Source organism: Budorcas taxicolor, chromosome Y (genome assembly GCF_023091745.1).
Source record: "Budorcas taxicolor isolate Tak-1 chromosome Y, Takin1.1, whole genome shotgun sequence".
In the NCBI taxonomy this organism is placed as follows: Eukaryota; Metazoa; Chordata; class Mammalia; order Artiodactyla; family Bovidae; genus Budorcas; species Budorcas taxicolor.
In genome coordinates, this window is record NC_068936.1 from 9,308,686 (window position 1) to 9,333,145 (window position 24,460).

At 46.9% G+C, this 24,460-nt stretch overlaps 2 pseudogenes; both read right to left on the bottom strand.

The window, feature by feature from the left end:
- Window positions 1-1,958: 1,958 nt before the first annotated feature.
- Window positions 1,959-4,006, bottom strand: LOC128070966 (testis-specific Y-encoded protein 1-like; annotated as a pseudogene).
- A 5,899-nt stretch (window positions 4,007-9,905) lies between these two features.
- Window positions 9,906-24,460, bottom strand: part of LOC128070967 (testis-specific Y-encoded protein 1-like) — a 58,360-nt pseudogene continuing 43,805 nt past the window's right edge.

A 24,460-nucleotide genomic window follows, 5' to 3' on the forward strand; every position in this document is an offset into this window, starting at 1 on the left:
ATGCCAAGGCTCTGTTTCAGTTGCTCTCATTAGGCCCAGGTCGGACTCCCTACAGTCATGCATCCCTGCTTCCCTACACAGCACCTGTTGCCAAGGCAGCCAGTGCCCGGTTGGGCCCAGGGACATCCAAGACGGTCACCTGGAAGGCAGCATCCCTCTGAGTGTCACCTGGGTGCAGATCCCCTACAACACAATCAGAGACTCTGCTTGAGCAAGACTACCAGAATCCTCCTTCAGGTGCAGACGTGCACCTTTGCCCTTCAGGCCCCCAAAGCCAGGGGCAAGACCCCAAAGAAAAGAAGGAATTCATGTCAGAACTTTCAGCGTGGACCATGGGGTATCTTTGGCAGGACCGCTACTGCCTAGAGTCTGGACCCTGAAAACCAGCAGGCCCTGAACTGTGCCAGGGGCTTCTCTGTCTCCCTCTCCTGGGGTCCCTTGGGACATGCAGTTTACCCACCGCCCTTGTCTTTTCTCTGTTCCCTCCCTCACAGGCATATCCCGGCATAGGGTCACACAGGTAAGCCCACTTGCGCTTTCCTCGCCTTTGGGCACTGCCAGGGAGGCAGGCTGGAAGTGCCTGGAGGCATGCCATGCTCACAGCATGTCTCTCCTAGGATGCCTGTGGTTTTGCAGATACAGCATACTTTAGCACATCTCATGTTTTGTGTCATACCGTGCCAGTGTGTGCCACCCTCAGGGAGGGCGTGTGCTGGCTGCTGGGCTGATCTGGGGCAGCACTGGCCCAGGACCTTCCCAGTTCTCCTTGTCACATGTGTGTGGAACAAGTCTCCAGTGCAGCAGGCAATCTGTGACTCTTTCTCCTTCAGCTCTCTGCCCATCTCGGCAGGACCTTAGCCTCACCATCCCGGGTCTTGCCATAGGCACGTCCATCATTTCCAGAGGCCAGCCCGTGGCCCCACACACTGAGGGCTCCACAGGCAGTGGTTTCAAAGCCCCACCCCACGTGATTTGCTCTGTGTGAATCCTTAGACCGTGAAACCCTTTTCCTGATCCAAACACACACAACAACACGGTAGAACTGATGAGCATGTTTTGTATCTGGTCTAATTGCAGATATCTGGAGCCACAGTCTGGAGTTATCACTGGCCATCCTTTCCTCGTTCCCATCCTGGGCAGGGTCAGTGCAGAGATACGGCGACTGACCACCTTCAGCCTGGTCACCTCATGATTCCTCTTCTGGTTGCTCAGCACCTCCTCTCCTGCCGCCTTCATCTCTGCCTCTGCCCTGGGCTGGACACACACACACACACACACACAGGCAGCACAAATAAGCACGTGTGTATACACACACACGCTCAGCACGGGGACACAAATGCAAATAACGAACATAGGTGTTTCAGGAGGTGAAGGCGACCGAGGCCAGCAATGGCGGAGATGGCGACAGTAGGCACCATGTCCTGCCCTTGGGGCTCCCTGTTCACCTTCTCCACGAATTCTTCCGTATTTTCCCAAGGCAGCCTGAAGCCGCTTCCAGCGCAGCATGTGTGGTGGTGCTGAGCCACCAAGTGGTGGATGTGGAATTTCACAGAAGATCCCAAAGTCAGCACACAGGTGCACTGGGACCCCGGAGAGGACGCCCTTGCAATTTTAGGCCTTCCCAGGGTAAGGGGCGGGAGTGTAAGGCACAGGCAATCTCAAACTCAGTGAGCAACAGGAGGCCAGGAGATGGAAGGACCCATGGAAGGATGATTCTGACAAAGGAACTTAATTCACCCTGCCTCTAATAGTATCACCTAGCACTCTCAACTCTGCAACCACAACTGATTTGAGGGGACTTGCTTCACTCACAGACACACTGAATCCCCAAGCCCCCAGTCTCAGCAGGCCACTTGCTACATGCGTGGCCCAAATTCAGACTCCGCAGCCAGCGTGCATGAGACTGAGCAAGCCCATTTGGGAAAGGACAGTGTCCCGGCTAGCACAAGGCTGTCCCTTCATGGCCCACCTCCAGACCCCTTCACCACACGTGTTTCTGTCGTGGAAAAATCTTCTCTCCTGGGGTAGTCCTTCAGGAGATCATCCCACTGATCTTCGCTGATAATCTGCTGGCAACACTTTGCTGCTGAGCAAGCTTATCCCTGGGCTGACCAGGATCTGAACCCTCACACGAGCAGCCAAGAACTCCAACAACAATCATCAACTGTATGCAGGACCAAAACAATACCACCTCAGCAATCCTGTTTGATTCTGGGCAGTTGTGGCCTGACAACCAGTTGAGAAAGTTAAGGCTCCTGGTGTCCAGCCTGCAGCTGGTGCTCCCTGTTCAAAGTCCCAGAACCAACGGACTGGAGTGGAACGATGTCCCCTATACCCTGCAGGAAGAGAGGGGAGATGGGTGTGGATCCCAGAGGTGGATCATCCACACCCCTGCACACCCACAATCATCATTCCCGGACTCACGTGTTACCAGTGATGTCAAGGTAATACTCCTTTATGATCACTCTTTTCAAGAAATAGGGGTGGTCTCGAAAGGAAAAGATCAGCTTGCTGCATGACCGTGGACGGCTCGCACCTGTACCTGCTAGGACAGGGAGGAGGGAAAAGGTGCAAGCTTCTAGGGTCCTCAGCTTGCCTCCCAGGCAGGCATTAACAGCTTCCACGAAGCCTCTCCAAACTCTCACAGTGTAGGACATGGATAACATGATCCTCCCACACCCCACCAAGTCCCATGCCCACCTGTCCTCAGTCTCCCTCACTGACATTCAAGTCGATCATGTAGCTGAGAAAGTCTTTATCTTGGTCGCTGATCATGACAGGAACTTGAGGGTGGTTCATAATCTGCTTGAGGTCAAGGAGCCATTTACGCCACATGCTGGGCCCAGAAGAGCCAGGCGCATCAGCCCTAGTCTGGGGTGGAAGAAGGACACGGGAAGAGGCATCTTCAAGGATGCTGGGCACTTCTGCTTACCCAGCCACTACTGATGAGCTCAGGCCCTGCCATACCATCAGACAAGCTCATGGCTCTGTGTTCCTGGTGGTGTTCTGTATCTGAGGTGGTCTGCATTCCCCAGGCAGGGGCTGTTTCTGATAGCTATTATTTCCCAGACCTGTGTATGCTGGGTAGTGGCATGTCACTGCCTACATGGTAGGACTAACAATCGTTGTGACAAACCATGTCTGAAAGCAAAGGGGTTGGGGTTGGCTAGTGTATGTCTACATATGTTCTGTGGGTTTGTGTGTGTGTGCGTGTGTGTGTGTGACTCCCATATCTCAGTTATTTAAGGAATCATTCACCTTGACAACAATAACTGTCAGCTAAGGCGGCTCTGGTGTACTGTCTCTGGTCATTTCTGACTTAGAGGCTGTTCCTCCTCAGATGCAGGCCTGAAGTAGACACACAGGGTCATGGCTGCGACACTTACAGGTGTGGCCCTGCCCGGACTCTACTCAGCTGTGCCTTTGGAGCCTGCCAATTGCCCAGTACCACACTTCCTTCAGGGTCCACCATCCTGCCCCCTCGCCTCCACCCCTCCTCCTGCTCCTGCCTCTGCACCTCCCCCTCCTCCTGAGCAGCGGACCACAAGGAGTAGCAGGAAGGATACCACGTTGGCCCAGAAGCCAGGGATGCCCTGGATGATGGCACTCTTCTGAGCCAAGTCCCGCTTCCTCCTCTCATGGCTCTTGCACATGAACCAAACGTAGGCCCTGTAGGTTTTCTCAGGCTCAGAGCTCAGTTCCACTTGCAGGGTCGCCAGTGCCTGCATCACATCTAGTGCCGGGAGCTCACTCGGGCCTCCAGGCCTTTCCTGGCACTGCTCCTCCACCGTCTTCTCCTCCAGCTCCAGGGAGGACCCTGTCGCTGTTACTCATGCGGCACAACCTCCACATCCTCAGTGATGTCCTCTGGAAGCAGCTGGAAACCCCGTCTGATCCCTGCCACGACTCCGTCCACCTGGGCCTCACCGTCCTCTCCTGCCTCCACTCTGAAGAGGGTGGCATCTTTGCCTGGCGTGGCCACTGGTGGCTGCAACGTCCCAGCCATGCGCAGCATCACCAGGACAGGCCACGGGGCCCCATCCCCCTGAGCACCTAAGGAGCTCACAGCTAAGGAGGTCTGGGGTCCCAGGACGCTCCCGCATTCCTCTCATGCTCCTCTTGGCTCTGGCCATGACCCCAGCCTGGGTCAGACGCTAAGGGACAGGACATAATAGCACCACAGCAAGTGGTGAGCAATGGCGGCCCAGGGTGCAGTAATCCTGTGGGGCCCACTAGCGTTTTTGCTATGGGGAGTGTGGGGCATGCTTCAGAGGCTATGGCTCGCGTGTGTGTGTGGGGGCCGGGGGGGTGGGTGGCCTGAACTATAGAAACGGACGGTGGGAGCCCAGGACAGGGTGAACGGGCCCTGGGACATCAGCCATACAGGCGGGGCCCTAGGCTGTGAGCCACGCACAGGCAGCTGACCCAAATCTAGATCAGTGGCCGAGAGGGTGGTGGACAGCACACGATGGACACGCCCCTAGACCGGATGGCATCTTCCGTGGTTCCTGGGATCCAGCTCCACTACGTGGCCAGACTCTGATCCAGAGAGCTAGCAGGTTTTGCATCTGCCGCTACCTCAGGCACTGTCATTGATCTGGTTCTGGAAATTCCAGCCACGGTTTCCTGATCCACAATCCAAACAGCACACTCCTGTGTCCCACAGGACCTTCAATATCTGGGAGCTCTCCCTGAGTATCCAGAGGATACACAGGGGTGCCAAGTGGCTGGATACTTTTCTCCATGGGACAGACAGACTGTTGCTGGCCGGATGCTAGGGGAGTAGGGAGAAACCCCACCGTTTGCCACGTTGATCTCCATTGTTCAGGGACACCAGGACCCTAGGGTATAGAGCTCTCTCTTTGTCTCTTTGTCTCTGCTTTGGCATAGCACTGTTTGGAGCAATCCTCCCTTGTGTGTTCCAGGGCTGGTGTCTGTGTGTCTCCTTCTCTTTAAGTGGTGCTGTTGCCATTTGCCACTCTATGGACACCAGCGCTTATAGGAGAAGCTTATCCTTGGAGTGAAGGCAAGCCCTTCTCCTCCTGAGTGAGTTGCACCGACGGGAGATCAGTTATTTTTTCCACAGGTTTCGAGAGTGCTTTCTCCATCTTGAAAGCCAACAGTGGGCAGTCCCTGCTGAACCGCAGAAGGGGTCGGGTAACCCTCCCTCCCTCACTGGACAGACATGAACCTGCACAGGCCTGAGGTGGCTTGGCCACACTTTTCACAGAGGGAGAAATGGGGCATGCTCTGCTGGCATGAGGAAGCTCCCTGAACCTTGTTCAAATTCCTGCCAGTGAGTCGCTAAGGACAACTCCCTGTTAAGTTCCGTGACTCACTGGTGCGGGAGACATGTACGTCTGCCCATTTACCCTATCGAGGCCCTTTCAGGTGGTTCTGTTCTCCATCTGAGAACACGTACCAGCCTGCCCAGTTACCCAATCCTGTGGGGCGGGGGGCAGCAACAGGAACAATCTAAGCCATCCATCGTATAGTCCTGACCCCCTATATATGCTTTCTGCAAAGAGTACAAAGAGTGATGTTTCAGACTGGAAGACTATGCAGGTAGCAAGTGCCTATGCTGCGGTGCTGGTCCATTTCTGAAACCTCACATAAACGGCAAGTGTTGCTCATGCTCACGGTACGGTCAGGGAAAGAATTCCCAGTGTTCGAGAAGGATGGAAAGGCCTTTGTAGCTGCATGTCCAAAGGGCTGTGGGGTCACCCGCTGTGGCTTCTGTGTCTGGCATTGCAGCCTGTTCTGTGTCTTGGCTCCTCTGCACTCTCCCTGGTGGCCCCCAGTCAATTTCTTCCTGCCTCTCCTTTCTGCCAGGCTTCCTGGGTGCACCACTGTGATTCCACTTAGAAACTGCTCACTCAGTGAGATAACAGGCATTGGTACCCTGGCTCCAGTGCTTCTCATGGCCTGAGTATGTACCTTTCCCTATGGCTTTCATGTTTTCGCTATCCAACTTCCATCACCTGGCTGGGTCAGTTCCGACACTTCATATTCACAAGCGTACTGTCAGGCAATTTTGTGCGCACACATGCACACACATGCGTGTGTACACACTAATATCCCTGACAGGAAACTTGCAGATATGCAGAAGTACAAGCTTTCTTCTCCAGGAACATGAGTTTTGGTAACCACCCGAGTTTCTCTGTCCTGGTTATTTTCTTTCACATGCTCATCGATCATGTCAGGTTGCACTTCTAACTCTGTGATTTAGCCTCAAAGGCTACAAAATTTTGGCATTTTTCTCCTGACAGGGACCGATCTGCAGAGAATTGGGCAGGTTGGAAACGCTCGCCCTGGACAGCTGAGTGACAGGCACCTGCGTTCTGCATTCTCCCATCACCTTGGGACAGCTTCCCAGTACCAGTCAGGCTATTCTGATCCATTGTCTGTGCAATCCTTCAGGGCACCAGAAAACAAGGACGTCTGGGCTCAGCTGACTTGGAGAACTGTCTTCTTGGTGTGCACCTATCTAGGTCATTCCTGGTCAAATCCGTGTCCCTTTTGCTAGCCTACCACCCCTTAGGGCCCACAACATTCTGAGTGAGGCCCCCTGTTCTTTCTATCTGTGTAGCTTTCGATGTGCACCTGTCTACCTGTGCTTCCAAGTGCTATCTCCCTTTAGCAGGAAGAGGCCAAAGAGATGTCCGAGCCTCCAAGGGCCCCCAGGGACTGTGATGGGCCTGTGTGTGATCCAGTGCTCTGAGGATCCGTGTGTATGTTTGGCAAAACCAATACAAATATTGTAAAGTAAAATAAATAAAAAATATAAGAATTAAAAAGAAAAAACCAAATTCTTCCCTTAGATGAAGATTGTTTACAACCCAGTGTGTGTCCATTGGCTGGACATGGTCCTTGGAATTTCGCTGATGGGTTTGGACCCTAAACTTCAAAATGATGGCAGAAGGTAGAAAGACATTTAGACGTTGTTCTGCGAAAGCAAGGAGAAAGGCACTACTGCCAAAAAGATGACTAAGAGGGAACAATAATAGTCTTCTATCATTGGAAAAATATAATGGTCCCAGGGAGAGTATTTAGATAATATAAAAAGGATCCTTGGGAAGGAAAATTCAGACTCTCAGGAACATTTTCTACGTCAGGACTTGTGAAATAGTGTTCCAAAAAAAGAGGCAGAAACTGTCTTCACTGAAACATGGAAAGTCACCTGAAAATTGAACATGATAAGAACTCCAGCTGGGCATCGCCAATCTACTTCTTAAAGATGAGTTTGCCAAGATGTAGCTTTAAGAAAGATCTTGAACTGTAGGCCAAGAGCGAACAAGCTATTGCTGCAGGGAAAACATAGATACGTCTCATTAAGTATAATGGTAAGTAATGTAAGCTAGACACAGGGATGCATACTGTATGATTCCGTTCATGTAAAGGTCCAAAAGAGACCAAACTAATCTATGCGTTGAAAGTCAGATATCCTAGTTATCTTTGGAGTGCGGTGATTGGGAGAGACACAAGAGAGTTTTCAGGGTTGCCGGTGATGTTCTGTTTCTTGATTTGGATGCTAATTACGTGGATGTGTTTAGTTGGTGAGTATCCATGGAACTGTACACTCCTGACTTATGTATTTTTCCATATGTATATTGATAACAAAAAGTTATAAAGCTTTTAAAAATATAAATACATAACCATGTATTGAGGAAGGAGCACATAGATAAAGGGCCACTTCTGATACAAGGCGTGCAACCTGAGGCCATAAAGATAAGGTGGCATTTCCACACGTAGTCCCTTGTGTTTATGACTACCCTGACCCACAGAATCCCCCAACAGATGATGACCTGGGAAACCTGCCCTTACTGGGCCCACAGATCAAGCCTCCCTTGGGCAGATAGCAGTTTTTCTATCTCAAAAACAACAAGAGGGCTTGATTCCACCCACCCTCACTGATTTGCTAAATGTGAATACTCTCTTTCAGTTGGTCTCATTAGGCCCAGGTAGGACTCCTTACAGTCAGGCATCCCTGCTTACCTACAGAGCCCGTGTGCCTAGGAAGCCAGTCCTCGGCTGGGCACAGGGATATCGAAGACGGTCAGCCAGGACGCAGCTTCCCTCTGAGTTTCCGATGGTGCAAATCCCCTCTGAAAACACCAGACAGCCTGCTCCAGCAAGACTGCTAGAATCCTCTCTCAGGTGCAGACACACACCTTTGCCCCTCAGGCCCCAAAAGCCACAGGCAAGGCCCAGATGACAGAAGGAATTTACGTCAGGGCTTCCAGCATGAGCCATGGGGTATCTTGGGCAGGACTTTCCCTAGACCCTGAAAACCAGCAGGCCCTGAACTGCCCCCAGGGGCTTCCCTGTCTCCCGCTCTCCTGAGGTCCCTTGGGACATGCAATGAGCCCACCATCCTTGCTTCCTCCCTGTTCCCTCCCTCATAGGCACACCCCGGCAGAGGAACACACGCGTACACCAACACCTGCACTTTCTTCGCCTTTCTGCACTACCAGGAGACTGGAAGTGCCTGGAGGCATGCCACGCTCACACCTTGTCTCTCTTAGGATGCCTGTGGTTTTGCACGGACAACCTACCTTATTAGCATGTCTTGCATTTTCTGTCGCATCGTGCCAGTGTGTGCCACCCTCATGGAGAGAGCGTGCTGGCTGATGGGCTGATCCTGGGCAGCCCTGGTCCAGGACTTTCCCGGGTCTCCTTTTTATGTGTGTGGAACAAGTCTCCAGTGCAGCAGGCAATCTGTGTCTCTTTCTCCTTCAGGTCTCTTCCTTCTCAGCAAGACCTTAGCCTCCTCAACCATCCCAGGTCCTCTGTATCCGCATCCACCATTTCCGCATGCCGGCTCATGTCCGCACAGACTGTGGGCTCCACAGGCGGTGGTTTGAAATCCCCACACCACTTGATTTGCCCTGGGTGAATCCAGAGACCATGCACCCGCTCTTCCTGGTCCAAACACATACTACAACACGGGAGAAATGGTGAGCGTGTTTCTGTATTTCCTCTAATTCCAGATGTCTGGAGCCAAGTTCCTGTGTTACTACTGGCCATCCTTTCCTCATTCCCATCCTGGACAGGGTCACTGCGGAGATACAGTGAGCAACCACCCTCAGACTTGTGATGCCTTGTGTCTCCTCTTCTGGTTGCTTGGCATCTCCTCTCTTGTTGCCTTCATCTCTGCTTTTTCCCTGGACCAGACACACACACACACACACACATACACACATAAACACAGGCAACACAAGCATACACGTGTATACAATTACAGGCTTGATACAGAGACACAAACGTGTACAGGGAACACAGGTGTTTCAGGAGCTGAAGGCACCATGTCCAGCACTGTTGGAGATGGCGTCAGTAGGCACCACGTCCTGCCCTTGGAGCTCCCTGTCCACCTCCTCCCTGAGCACTTCCGTATTTTCCGAAGGCAGCCTGAAGCAGCTTCCAGCGCAGCATGTGTGGCTGTGGAGAGACGCCGATTGGTGGATGTGTAAATTCACAGAAGATCCCAAGGTCAGCACACAGGTGCCCTGGGACACCGGACAGGACGCCCTTTCAATGATAGGCTTTCCCAGGGTAAGGGGTGGGAGTGTAAGGCACAGGCATTCTTAAACTCATTGACTAACAGGAGGCTGGGGGATGGCTTGACACATGGAAAGAAGATTCTGACAAAGATACTTAATTCATCCTGTTTCTAGTAGTATCACCTGGACTCCCGCACTGAGGAAGACTTGCTTCACTTGGACACACCGAGTTCCAAAGCCCCCAGTCTCAGCAGGTCATGTGCTACATGCAGGACCCAAAGCCTGGCTCTGCAGCCAGCTTGCATGAGCCTGAGCATCCCCATTTGGAAAAGGACAGTGTCCTGGCCACGACACGGCTGTCCCTTCAGGGCCCGCCTCCAGACACCCTCCCCGCATGTGTCTCTGTCAGTTACCGCTCGGAGCAGAACTTTCCTTCCTCGGGTAATATGTCACAGGATTGTCCCACATGTCTTGACCAATGATCTGCTGGCAACACAAGCAAGGTCAGCCCAGGGCTGACCAGGCCCAAACACTCTCGTGAGCATCCAAGAACTCCAACATCAGTCATCAACTGTATGCAGGCCCAAAGCAACTCCACCTCAGCAATCCTGTTCGATCCTGGGCAGTTGTGGCCTGACAACCAGTTGAGAAATTTAAGACTCCTGATATACAGCCTGCAGCTGGGTGCTCCTCATTCAAAGTCCAAGAACCAGTGGAGTGGCGTGGAATAACGCGCCCTATACCCTGCAGAAAGACAGGGAACACAGGGGTGGATTCCGCAGGTGGATCATCCATCCCCTAACACACCTACACCTCCATGAAGCCATGTCTTACCAGTGATGTCAAGGTAATACTCCTTAATGATCACCATGTTCCAGAAGTAGGCGTTGTCCCCAAAGGAAATGATCACCTTGCCGTTGGACCTTGGATGGCTCTGCACCTGCACCTTCTAGGACAGGGATGAGGGTAAAGGTACAAGCTTCTAGGTGCCTCAGCTTGCCTCCCAGGCAGGCATTAACAGTTTCCACAAAACCTCTGCACATTCTCACATCACATGAACATAGATAACATGATCCCCCCAACTCCCCACCAAGTCCCGTACACGCATGCCCTCATTCTCCCTCACTGACCTTCAAGTCAATCTTGTAGTTAAGAAAGTCTTTATCTTGGTCGCTGATCATGACAGAAACGTGAGCGTGGTTCATAATCTGCTTGAGGTCAAGGAGCCATGCAGGCCACATGCTGGGCCAGAAGAGCCAATAGCAACAGCCCTAGTCTTGAGTGGAAGAAGCACACTGGAATAGGAATTTCCAAGGATGCTGGGTACTTCCACTTGCCCAGCCACCACTCATATCCTCAGGCCCTGCCGTGCCATCAGACCCACTCCTGGCTCTGGGTTCCTTGTGGTGTTCTGCATCTGAGGTGGTCTGCATCCCCCAAGCAGGGGTTGTTTCCGACTGCTACGCTCCTCCTCCTGACTTGTGTGTGCTGGGTAGTGTAATGTCACTGCTTATCGTGTCAGGATTTGCAGTCCCTGTTGCACACTGTGTCTTCAGGCAAGGGGGTGGTGTGCATGTGTATGTGTGAGTGTGTGTGTGAGTGTATGTGTGTGTGTGTCTTCAGCAAGAAGGCCCTCGGTCTCTGACCTGCTCCCTGTCTTCACAGCAGATGGCAGGCGTGTGTCTGAATCCGTCTGGCACTCAGAGCAGATGAGAATAGCAGCCCCTTCCAGCTCCTCTTTGCTTGTGGACCACCTCGTGCCTTTGCATTGCACTAGTGACAGCAACTCCAGGGGCTCTGACTGACGGGCATGGGTCTTGGACTCCCGCTCTCTCAGCTCTTTCCCGGGATCATCCACATTTACAACAATAACTGTCTCTGGTGGCTGCTCTGGTGTACTGTCTCTCGTCATTCCTGACCTAGAGGCCTCAGGTGCTGATCCTCCTCAGATGCAGGCCTGAGGGAGACACCCAAAGTCATGGCTGTGACACTTACAGCTGTGGCCCTAAGGGACTCTTCTCAGCTGTGCCTTTGGAGCCTGCCTCTGCCTCGGACCACACTTCATTCAGGGGTCTCCCACGCCTCCCCTGTTCCCTTGCCCTGTGGCCTCACCTGTTTTAGCAGGATCTTCAGCACAATCATCTTGAAGGTGCCTTTGCCATTCTTTAATTTGGCTATAAAGCTCACAACTTTTAGCGGCACAGTAACACAATTTTTCTAACGTGCACTGTTAGAGTTTGATGAGCTCTTGTTGAGTTTCTTGGTTTCAGTTAGAAAGCCCTGCATTACTCTTAGGGCTCTAGAAGCTTCTGAAACAAAGGAAAGACTACAAGTGTTCCAGACTAATTGGATGATGATATAGATTTCTAAATACTTAACAGATTCTGCTTCCCCGCCACCTAAAAATTTGCCCCCAACTCCTGAAGAGCTTCATGATTTTATTGCGGGAATCTGGTAGAATTGAGATTTCTCAGTGCTTCGTAATTTCATCAGTAAGCTTTTCTGAGGTGAAAAACACATTGGAGTTAGTTTTTAAGTTAGCCCTAGACATAGCAATCAGGGAAAAAAGGAAATTAAAGGAATACAGATTGGGAGAAAAAAAAAATACTGTTAGAAGATGCCATGACCCTCTACACAGAGAACAATAAGGATGTCAGCAGAAAATTACTTGAGCTAGTCAATGAATAGAGTATAGCTGCAGGAGACAAAATTAATACTCAGGAATCCCTTGAGTCCCTTTCATTCTGATACACTAGCAATGAAAAGCAAGAAAGAGAACTTAAGGAAAGTATCTCATTCACCATCCAGGGAAGAGAATCAAATATTTAGGAATACGGTCACTTGAGGAAAGCAAGGAACTGGTACAGAAAACCATAAAACCATGGTGAAAGACATCAAAGATCACACAAATAGAAGAAGACGTGTACCATGTTCTTGGATCAGAAGAATCAGTATAGTGACCACGAGTGTGCAACTCAAGGCAATCGATCAGTACGTTCATTCACATTGATATTCTCATATTCAACTGTGAAATCCCTATCAAAACACCAACGGTGTGTTTCACTGACCTAGAACAAATAATTTCACAATCTGTGTGGAAACACAAAAGACCTCCAAAGAGGAAATCACTCTTGAGAAACAATGGAAACGGAGGAATCAGACTTCCTGACTTCAGACTATACTACAAAGCTACTCATCAAGAGTATAAGGTCCTGGGCCAAAGACAGATATACAGACCCATGGAACAAAATAGGGAGTCCAGAGACGAAGCCACACACCCACGGCCTCCTTGTCTTTGACAGAGGAGGCATCAATATGCAACGGAGCAAAGACAACCTCTTGAACAAGCGGGTCTGGGAAAACAGTCAACCACATTAAAAGAATGAAATGTTTGCTAATGGCACACACACAAACAAATGCAAAATGGATTAAAGACCTAAGTGGAAGACCGGAAACTATAATGTTCTTAGAGAAAAACACAGGCAGAACACTCTCTGACAGAAATCACAGCAAGATCTTCTCCTCAGTGACCCACCTCCCAGAGTAATGGAAATAAACACAGAAGGAAACAACAGTGACCAATTTAAATTTCTAAGCTTCTGCACAGTGAAGCAAACTATAAGCAAGGTGAAAAGACAGCCTTCAGAACTGGAGCAAATTACAACAAAGCACACAGCTGCCCAAGAGTTAATCTCCCACATATACAAGCAGCTCATGCAACTCAATACCAGAAAAATAAACAACCCGACCAAAAAGTGGGCAAAAGAACTAAATAGACATTTCTCTAGAGAACATATACTGATGGCTAACGAACACAGGACACATGCTCAACATCACTCATTATCAGAGTGATGAGAGTCAATACCGCAATGAGATGTCATCTCACACTGGTCCCAAGGACCATCACCCAAAGTCTCAAGCATGAAACCCTGGAGAGGGAGTGAAAAGGTAACCAACTTACACTGTTGCTAGGAATGAAAACTGGTATAGCCACAATAAACCATATGATTTCTTCAAAACCTGGAAATGGAACTGTCCTATGACCAGCAATCACCCAAGCATACACCCCAAGGAAAGCAAAACTGAAAGAGACACATGTACGCCGCTATTCATCCCACGATTGCTGGGGTCCAGCACAGGCAGGATCCAGGCAAACCCTCAGGAGAAACGGCGAATGATTTAGAGAGAGATAAGGAAAGAATGTTGTAGATAAGAAAATAGAGGGGAGAAAGAGGCTGTTATTCCTTGGCCAGGCAAGAGGGAGCTTCTGTGTTCCAAGGGATCAGCCTGAAAAAGAGAGGGAGGGAGAGGGAGAGAGAAAGAAAGAAAGAGGAAAAAAATAAGAATGTGGGATGACCAAGCTTCTTCAGTGAGCAAGGCCCATTATTTTACTTTCAAAGGGACTTTTATACCTTCAGTTGTACGTAGAGGGAAGTGAAAGGTGCAAAGTCATACAGAGTCAGGCCAAACATTACATCTGTTTTGTCTCTGTCAAAACCACGATTTTTTTTTCTGCATACCTTTCCGAGAAACAATACTGTGTACGTTATCTTCTGGCCTTGGAGGCCTGTGAACATTTTATGACCCTCTTTAGATAAAGCCTCTTCAACCAGAAAACTTATTTTCCCTTGAAATGTGTTTTCTCTCTATTTCTAACCTATGTCAGCCTCAGAAAGTATTAAACAAGTTACATTTCTCACGGAGGAAAGGTGCAGTGAGTTACAAGAAAGAAAGAACCAATTAGCTCAAAGGTCTGATGTGGTTAATTTCAAGGCTACACTTCTTCTTACATTACAACTATGTTAACGAATGCACTCTCAGGTGTCCGATGGATAAGAGATATGGGAACTCAGCGACAAGCTTCGGCCCAATAATGAAATCCTATGCCAGCACCACTCTAATAACTTTTAATTCTTTGGAAGGCTCTATGTTTCAGGCTTCCCATGCTTCTCACAGTTGGGAGGCTGTGAACAATCCTATGCGTAGCTGCAAGAGTCTGGATAAACCTGTCAAGCAAGCTAGAATGCTAACAGTGGGGGTTTGATTTGAAATATTCCTCTCGTGTCCAGGAGACTTATTAGCTAGATAGAGCCCTAAGCTGATTTACTCCAGAGAAAGGTGGTTGTGGATAGCCCCCTGTATGTCAGGAGAGTTGGTGAAAGGCACAAAATAGTGAGACAGACAGATTCTGGTTTGGGGGTAGATGCTCGAGCAGGTCTAGGGAGACCCTCGAGTCCTGAAGCCTTGCTTTAACAGTTCATTCCCCCATGACCTTGTCATGGGTGGGATCTCCCGTGCTGGCTCCCGGCGCACGACTGTTTACGATAGCTAGGGCATGGAAGCAATCTAGATATCCACTGCAGGTGAATGGATAAGAAAGTGGTGGTATATATACATGGTGGACTATTACTCAGCTGTGGAAAGGAATGCATTTGAGTCAATTCTAGAGAGGTGGGTGAAACAGGAGCCTCCTCTACAGAATGAAGTAAAGTCAAAAAGAGGAATACAGGTCCTGGGTAGGAATGCATATGTATGAAATTTGGAGAGATGGTCCTGATGATCCAACATGCAGGGCAGCAAAGGAGACAGACATGGAAAGAACAGACTGTGGAGAGGGCAATGGTGGGGTGATTTGAGCGAAGAGCACTGAAACATATACGTTACCATACATAAACAGATGACTGGTGCAAGTTCAGTGCATGAGGCAGGGCACCCAAAACCAGTGCTCTGGGACAACAAAGAGCAATAGTCTGGGGAGTGAGGTGGGAGGAAGGTTCTGGATGCAGGAACACATGTGTACTGGTGACCTACTCTTGTCGATGTAAGGCAAAAACTAACCCAATATGTAAATTTAATGTCTTCCCATTAAAATAATTTGAAAAAAATGAAAAGGTTGCTTTCTGAAATTTCAGTGTTGGGAGCACAATGGTCCAGCCTCTCTTCTGATCCTATGTAACAATGTCTGGTTTGAATGAGGGTAGTGGAGCCATCCCATGTTGAAAGTCAGGAAGGGCAGTGGGAGGAGATACCCCTCATCCAAGGTAAGGAGCAGCGGCTGAGCTTCGCGGCAACAGCCGTGAAGAGATACCTCACGTCCAAGGTAAGAGAAACCCAAGTAAGACGGTAGGTGTTGCAAGAAGGCATCAGAGGGCAGACACACTAAAACCATACTCACAGAAAACTAGTCATTTTAATCACACTAGGACCACAGCCTCTTCAAACTCAATGAAACCAAGCCATGCCCACGGGGCAACCCAAGGCGGGCGGGTCATGGTGGAGAGGTCGGACAGAATGTGGTCCACTGGAGAAGGGAATGGCAAACCACTTCAGTATTCTTGCCTTGAGAACCCCATGAACAGTATGAAAAGGCAAATGGTAGGATACTGAAAGAGGTACTCCCCAGGCCAGTAGGTGCCCAATATGCTACTGGAGGTCAGTGGAGAAATAACTCTAGCAAGAATGAAGGGACGGAGCCAAAGCGAAAACAATACCCAGCAATGGATGTGACTGGAGATAGAAGCAAGGTCCAATGCTTTAAAGAGCAATATTGCATAGGAACCGGGAATGTCAGGTCCATGAATCCAGGTAAATTGGAAGAGGTCAAGCAGGAGATGGCAAGAGTGAAAGTCGACATTCTAGGAATCAGTGAACTCAAATGGACTGGAATGGGTGAATTTAACTCAGACGACCGTTATATCTGCTACCGAGGGCAGGGATCCCTCAGAAGAAATGGAGTAGCCATCATGGTCAACAAAAAAGTCTGAAATAAAGTACTTGGATGCAATCTCAAAAACGACAGAATGATCTCTGTTCGTCTCTAAGGCAAGCCATTCAATATCACAATAATCCAAGTCTATGCCCCAACCAGTAATGCTGAAGAAGCTGAAGCTGAACGGTTTTATGAAGACCTACAAGACCTTGTAGAACTAACACCCCCAAACGGTGTCCTTTTTATTATAGGGGAGTGGAATGCAGAAGTAGGAAGTTAAGGAGCACCTGGAGTAACAGGCAAATTGGCCTTGGACTGCAGAATGAGGCAAGGCAAAGACTAATAGAGTTTTGCCAAGAAAATGCACTGGTCATAGCAAACATCCTCTTCCAACAACACAAGAGAAGACTCTACACGTGATCACCAGATGATCAACACAGAAATCAGATTGATTATATTTTTTGCAGCCAAAGATGGAGAAGCTCTATACGGTCAACAAAAACAAGATCGGGAGCTGACTGTGGCTCAGATCATGAACTCCTTATTACCAAATTCAGACTGAAATTGAAGAAAGCAGGGGAAACCGCTGGACCATTCAGGTATGACCTGAATCAAATCCCTTATGATTAAACAGTGGAAGTGAGTAATAGATTTATGGGCCTAGATCTGATAGATAGAGTGCCTGATGAACTATGGAATGAGGTTCATGACATTGTACAAGAGACAAGGATCAAGACCATCCCCCTGGAAAAGAAATGCAAAAAAGCAAAATGGAAGGCTTCCAAATAGCTGTGAAAAGAAGAGAAGTCAATAGTCAAGGGGAAATGGAAAGATATAAGCATCTGAATGCAGAGTTCTAAAGAATAGCAAGAAGAGAGAAGAAAGCCTTCTTCAGGAATCAATGCATAGAAATAGAGGAAACAAACAGAATGGGAAAGACTAGAGATCTCTTCAAGACAATTAGAAATACCAAGGGAATATTTCATGCAAAGACGGGCTCGATAAAGGACAGAAATGGTAGGGACCTAACAGAAGCAGAAGATGTTAAGAAGAGATGGTAAGAATACACAGAAGAACTGTACAAAAAGGATCTTCACGACAAGGAAAATCACAATGGTGTGATCACTCGTGTAGAGCCAGACATCCTGGAATGTGAAGTCAAGTGGGCCTTCGAAAGCATCACTGCTAACAAAGCCAGGGGAGGTGATGGAATTTCAGTAGAGCTATTTCAAATCCTGAAAGATGATGCTGTCAAAGTGCTGCACTCAATATGCCACCAAATTTGGAAAACTCAGCAGTGGCCACAGGACTGGAAAAGTCAGTTTTCATTCCAATTCCAAAGAAAGGCAATGCCAAAGAATGCTCAAACTACCGCACAAATGCCCTCATCTCACACGCTAGTAAAGTAATGCTCAAAATTCTCCAAGCCAGGCTTCAGCAATAGGTAAACCGTGAACTTCCTGATGTTCAAGCTGGTTTTAGAAAAGGAAGAGGAACCAGAGATCAACTTGCCGATATCCGTTGGATCGTGGAAAAAGCAAGGGAGTTCCAGAAAAACATCTATTTCTGCTCTATTGACTATGCCAAAGCCTTTGACTGTGTGGATCACAATAAACTGTGGAAAATTCTTCAAGAGATGGGACTACCAGACCACCTGACCTGATCTGTATGCAGGCCAGGAAGCAACAGTTAGAACTGGACATGGAAAAACAGACTGGTTCCAAATAGGAAAAGGAGTACGTAAAGGCTGTATTTTGTCACCCTGCTTATTTAACTTCTATGCAGAGTGCATCATGAGAAACACTGGACTGGAAGAAACACAAGCCAGAATCAAGATTGCCGGGAGAAATTTCAATTACCTCAGATATGCAGATGACACCACCCTTATGGCAGAAAGTGAAGCAGAAGAGATCACTCTGTTTTCAGCACCTATTAATGTGAGACATCCAATTTTGAATAAAGTGTCTAGGCCTGATAAAAACTTATCTAGACAATTTCTACATGGCATGTATCAAGATAATTCTTCCATGTAAAATTGCTCATAAGCAACTCAGGCCTCACAGTTACTAAAAAGTGAGAACAAAACGTGCTGTCACCAGTGTTTCACTTCATTCAATTTCTTAGTCAAAATACTACAAACTGGCTTTTCAACAACAGAAAGTTTCAGTTCTAGTCATGGGAAGTCTAGCATCAGTGTGCTGGTAAGGTTATGGTCCTTGTGTATGTCCTTCTCTGATTTGCAAACTGCGGAGTTCTTGCTCCCTCTGCTATGGTGAACTCTCTGAGGTCTCCTTCATATGTGAAGAGATTCCTTTCCCAACAGTTCCTCCATGGTGGCAGAAGGACATCCCAGAGGGGCTGCTTCCCAATACGATCATCTTCTGGGGATAGGGCATCAGTATACAGTTTTTAGGAAGATAAAATCAAGCAAGCAAATGCGCGTACAACGATCAGACCATGACAACTAATGGACACGATTTAAGTGTAGATTAAATCTTTGGGTAAACCTGTACGTGTTTGAGAAAGTCCACAGAGAAGTTTTTCACTTTGTCGTGTGTGTAGATTCTGATATTTTTGGCAAAGAGTTGAAGAAAGATATGTAAGCAGACTAAATAACTAGGAAGTTTTGATTATCCATGAAGTCAGCTTCTCCAAGTTTTTCTTCATCATGCTAAAACTAATCTTCCATCTCAAATACATTCAGCATATAAGGGTTTCGGACATCCACAGATGAAGCACCACAAACCACACTGGTGAACTTTTTCTTGGATTTATTTATGTATACACTCGGTTTATCAACTCGGAAAAGAAAACTCTAGCGAAGTGAAAAGATACCATCTGAGGGTTTGCGGCTAAGACACTTCAGTCGTGTCTGACTCTGTGTAACCCCATAGACAACAGCCCAGCAGGCTCCCCTGTCCCTGGGATTCTCCAGGCAAGAACACTGGAGGGGGTTGCCATTTCCTTCTCCAGTGCAGGGAAGTGGAAAGTGAAAGGGAAGTCACTCAGTCGTGTCCGACCCTTAGCATGGACTGTAGCCTACCAGGCTCCTCCATCCATGGGATTTTCCAGGCAAGAGTACTGGAGTGGGGTGCCACTGACTTCTCCGATCTGAGGGTTTATGCCCCCCTTTTTTATATTACAGAAATCAGCTAAATGTGTATTCCCTGTAATTTCTCAGAAGAAATGTGTTCCAGAAATTACTTGATGAATAGTCTACTCACTACGCACGAGTATAATTTTATTGAGTTTAATGAACTAGCACTGAACTTCATTTCGTCTTACTACAGAGGATATATTCAAAGCACACTGTTAAAAAAACAAGGTGACTATCTAAATTTGCAGGAAAATACGCACACACGCAAAAATACACCAGTGACAAAAATAAGGCCAAAATACACTGCGTGCAACTTTCTCGAATTTTTCAGTGGATGTTCCCTCCTTTCCCTTACCTCAGCTAAGGGATAAACTTACGAAAGTCTTAGTTTCTAGAAGTTAGTTATGAAATTAGATTTTCACTTGCACAACATAATTATTTGATTCATCAAATTCAGCACTATTTGCTTACAACACATATGACTTTTGAGAATAAAATGACATACAATCTATTTTATCTGTAAAGGATCATTCAGGTTTTTTTTTTATCCTTAATGGCTGTTCTACCTGAGAAATATTTAAAATGCTAGGTAAAAACGCTCTCAACAAACAGATCAAAACTTTCAATGTTAAGAAAAGTGAGGATTACTTAGTATAGAATTTCTGCAGCTTCTAATCACATGAATTGAAGCTTATGACTCCAGTCTGTCTTCTGTAAGCTTTACTTTGGAAACGCCCTTCTTATGATAGTGGCAACACAAACTGATGACAAGAACATATGTTAGCAAATGGTATAAAACTACACTCGGGCAATGTTTTTAAGAAAATAGCCTCTTTTATTAACTTCAAGCGTGTATTTCTGCTTTCCTTAACTTCTATCAAAAATCTCAAGAATATATATATATATGTTGAATATATAGCAAGACTCTGCAAACAGACGAGTTCATACTATGGCTTATGATGATGAGACAATTTATGCAAAACATCTGTTAACTGGAGGCAAAACAGGGGAGGAATATTTTCTCTTCCTTCTTTCTTCCCAGTGTTTTAAGCAGAGATTGTGATCTTTACCCCTAAGTTCCATTATATTGAAGAAACCAAGTGTTCACATTTCCCTCAAAATAATTCAGCTCCATAAGTTTTTAAAAGAAATATGATACTTTAAAACAATGAAAGCACACCGTTGTTTATTTAAGGCACTGCTGCTGCTGCTAAGTAGCTTCAGTCGTGTCCGACTCTGCGCAACCCCAGAGACGGCAGCTCACCGGGCTTCCCCATCCCTGGGACTCTCCAGGCAGGAACACCGGAGAGGGTATTTAAGGCACAGTGTGCTTTAAATTACATTCATACTGAAGTTTTACTCTTCTTAACAGCTGATGACCAATATTCAAACTGTAGCACGATCCTCAGACCTCTGAGTTCAATTCAGATCTGTAAGTGAAAAGAACATCAGATCTACAGAAAAATTAATTCTTGTAATAATACACAAGGGATCTTCTTTACGCTACTTAGAAAATGAATCCCTTTGAACTGAAGTTAAGCACGCAACCCAGATTGTTTTCTCAGTTCCTATCTGTTTTCACTGAATCACTATGATCGCCATGAGAACATCACATGTTATACAAGCTATTCTTGTTTTAATGTTTTAAATTAACATTCATTTTAATGGGAGAAGAAAATGGTAACCCACTTCAGTATTCTCGCCTGGAGAATCCTGTGATCAGAGAAGCCTGGAGGGCTGCTGTCCATAGGGTTGCAAAGTCAGACACGAGTGAAGCGACTTAGCATGCATGCATGCACTGGAGAGGGAAATGGCAACCCACTCCATTATTCTTGCCTGGAGAGTCCCAGGCACAGAGGAGCCTGGTGGGCTGCCCTCTATGTGGTCGCACAGAATCAGACACCACTGAAGCGACTTAGAAGCAGCAGCCTTCATTTTAATTGGAGTTTAGCATCTTATTTCCTCCTAAAGAGAGAAGGGTGGTACTCAGTCAAATTCTTCTGACTCAATCTGATCACAGGAGTGGCACTCTAGTAAATCACCAGGATAAATGACTCTGGCAAGAACTGGGATTCTGATGTAGAACACAGAATCATAGACAAAATTTCCAAACTAACACAGTCTCTTTTCATTACCATTGTTTTAGTCTTTTCCTCAACAGAGCTGCTTAGTCACAGCTCCAGAAAGCTAGTCTCCTTTCCTTCTAAGGACAGGCTTACATCTGCGGGGCTTGGTATTTAAGTGTTCCCTTTGGTTAGATTCCTTGCCTGCAACCCCAGCTCAGTGCTGACAACCTTCAGGTCTCAAATAACATACTATGCAACTGGTGCATTTCACATTCTAACCAAAGAAAATAACTGTCAACTGTATCTCCACAGTATTAACTCAGCCACAAGGGATCTCTGGCAAAACTAAACAAAATGTTAGAGAGACGACAGCACTTCTGTGAAATATGTTGTCGGCTTTACAAACGACCTATAAACTGCAAAGTCATCACGAAATAGACATCTACTTAATACACATTTCATTATTAGATTATTTCTCTGAATATAATCATTTTATACTTTCCGATTTGCAACTGATTCATAAAACCTGGGGTCTACTTTTTCAAATAAAACGGGCGCTTTTTTTTTTTTTTTTTTTTTGCTTTAAGCCAAGATTTAGCTGATGTCTTTAAGGTGTTCATTTTAACATTGACATCATTCATAACTCCAAATACATAAAAGATGATGACAAAAACATCAGAAATACATAAAATAAAAATGTAGTTATATTCTTATAGGCTCTGATAAATGATAGCAAAACTGGAACAGAAACATTTTAAAAACATTTAGTGATATTTCAACATTTTTCTAATCTTTTTTGATTTCCTATTTCTCATGTGCTTTAGAATGCATTACAACATCAGTAGAGTATTGGGCTTCCCTGGTGGCTCAGAGGGTAAAATGTCTGCTTGAAATGGAGACCTGGGTTCCAATCTTGGGTTCAGAAGATCCCCTGAAGAAGGAAACGGCAACCCATTCCAGTATTCCTGCCTGAGAATCCTATAGATGGAGGAGCCTGTAAGGCTACAGTCCATGGGGTCACAAAGAGCCAGACACGACTGAGCGACTTCATGTTCACTTTAGTAGAGTAATGTCATATGTTTAAAAATCTATAAAAATATGGTAAAAAAAAATACTGGTACAAATTTCACCATTAAAGATACATATTCAGCTGTTTTAATTCATGGTAAGAGTAATCTGAAACAACTTGGGTTTTCATCGTTGTTGGTGACCATGCCTGACCTGCCTCTTGAGAAATCTACGTGCAGGTCAGGAAGCAACAGCTAGAACTGGACATGGAAAAACAGACTGGTTCCGAATAGGAAAAGCAGAACGTCAGGCTGTATAATGTCACCCTGCTTATTTAACTTCTATGCAGAGTACATCATGAGAAATGCTAGACTGGAAGAAACACAGGCTGGAATCTAGATTGCCGGGAGAAATTTCAGTCACCTCAGATATGCAGATGACACCACCCTTATGGTAGAAAGTGAAGAGGAACTAAAAAGTCTCTTGATGCAAGTGAAAGAGGAGAGTGAAAAAGTTGGCTTACAGCTCACCTTTCGGAAAATGAAGATCATGGCTTCCGGTCCCATCACTTCGTGGGAAATAGATGGGGAAACAGTGGAAACAGTGTCAGACTTTATTTTGGGGGCTCCAAAATCCCTGCAGATGGTGACTGCGGCCATGAAATTAAAAGACGCTTACTCCTTGAAAGAAAAGTTATGACCAACCTAGATAGCACATTCAAAAGCAGAAACATCACTTCGCCGACTAAGGTCCGTCTAGTCAAGGCTATGGTGTTTCCTGTGGTCATGGATGGATGTGAGTTGGACTGTGAAGAAAGCTGAGCACCGAAGAATTGATGCTTTTGAACTATGGTGCTGGAGAAGACTCTTGAGAGTGCCTTGGACTGCTAGGAGATCCAACCAATCCATTCTGAAGGAGATCAGTCCTGGGACTTCTTTGGAAGGAATGACGCCAAAGCGGAAACTCCAGTACTTTGGCCACCTCATGTGAAGAGTGGGCTCATTGGAAAAGACTTTGACGCTGGGAGGGATTGGGGGCAGGAGGAGAAGGAGACGACAGAGGATGAGATGGCTCGATGGCATCACTGGCTCGATGGACGTGAGTCTGAGTGAACTCCGGGAGTTGGTGATGGACAGGGAGGCCTGGCGTGCTGCATTTCGTGGGGTCACAAAGAGTCAGACACAACTGAGTGGCTGAACTGAACTGAACGGAACTGAACGGAACTGAAGCTAGGGACTGTTGGTGGCAGAGGTAGAGGCCCTAGTCTGTGTATCCAATGTTGGAGTGAGGGAATACAGTTTAAAGTTACGGAAAACATACGGAAGATAGAAAGATGGTAACGATTACCCTGTATGCGAGACAGCAAAAGAGACACAGATGAATAGAACAGTCTTTGGGACTCTGTGGGAAAGGGAGAGGGTGGGATGATTTGCGAGAACGGCATTGAAACATGTATAATGTCATATAAGAAAAGAATCGCCAGTCTAGCTTCGATGCAGGAGAGGATGCTTGGGACTGTTGCACTGGGTTGACCCAGAGGGATGGTATGGGGAGGGCGGAGGGAGGGGTTGAGGATTGGGAACACGTCTACACCCGTGGAGGGTTCCTGTTGATGTCTGACAAAACCAATATACTATTGTAAAGTAAAATGTAAATAAATAAAGTTACTGTAAACAAAGAAACAGAAAATAGTTTCCCTTCAGAAATAAAATGTTTAGAATTGATTTTCATAGTGATGGAAAACCTTTTCACCTATTAAGTATTAGTGAACATTCTGGCTAGATATAGTTTTGCTTGAACATTATGCTAGACAGCCTATTTCTGACCTGGGAAGCGAACATTGTACATCGGCTTTAACCATGGAGAATAGTCACTGGGTATTCACTTGAATGGGAAAGTAAAAATCTGTTGCAGTTTGTCTTTCATCAGTGTACCCTCTGGGGAAGTCAGGATATGAAAATGAGATTGTGCATTTCTGTGCTTTGGAGTTATGTGTTCCTAGTTAGTTAAGATAATTAAGAAGTGTAATGATTCCAGATTCTCGCCTAGGAAAACACTAACATCACTGTTGCCAGACCTG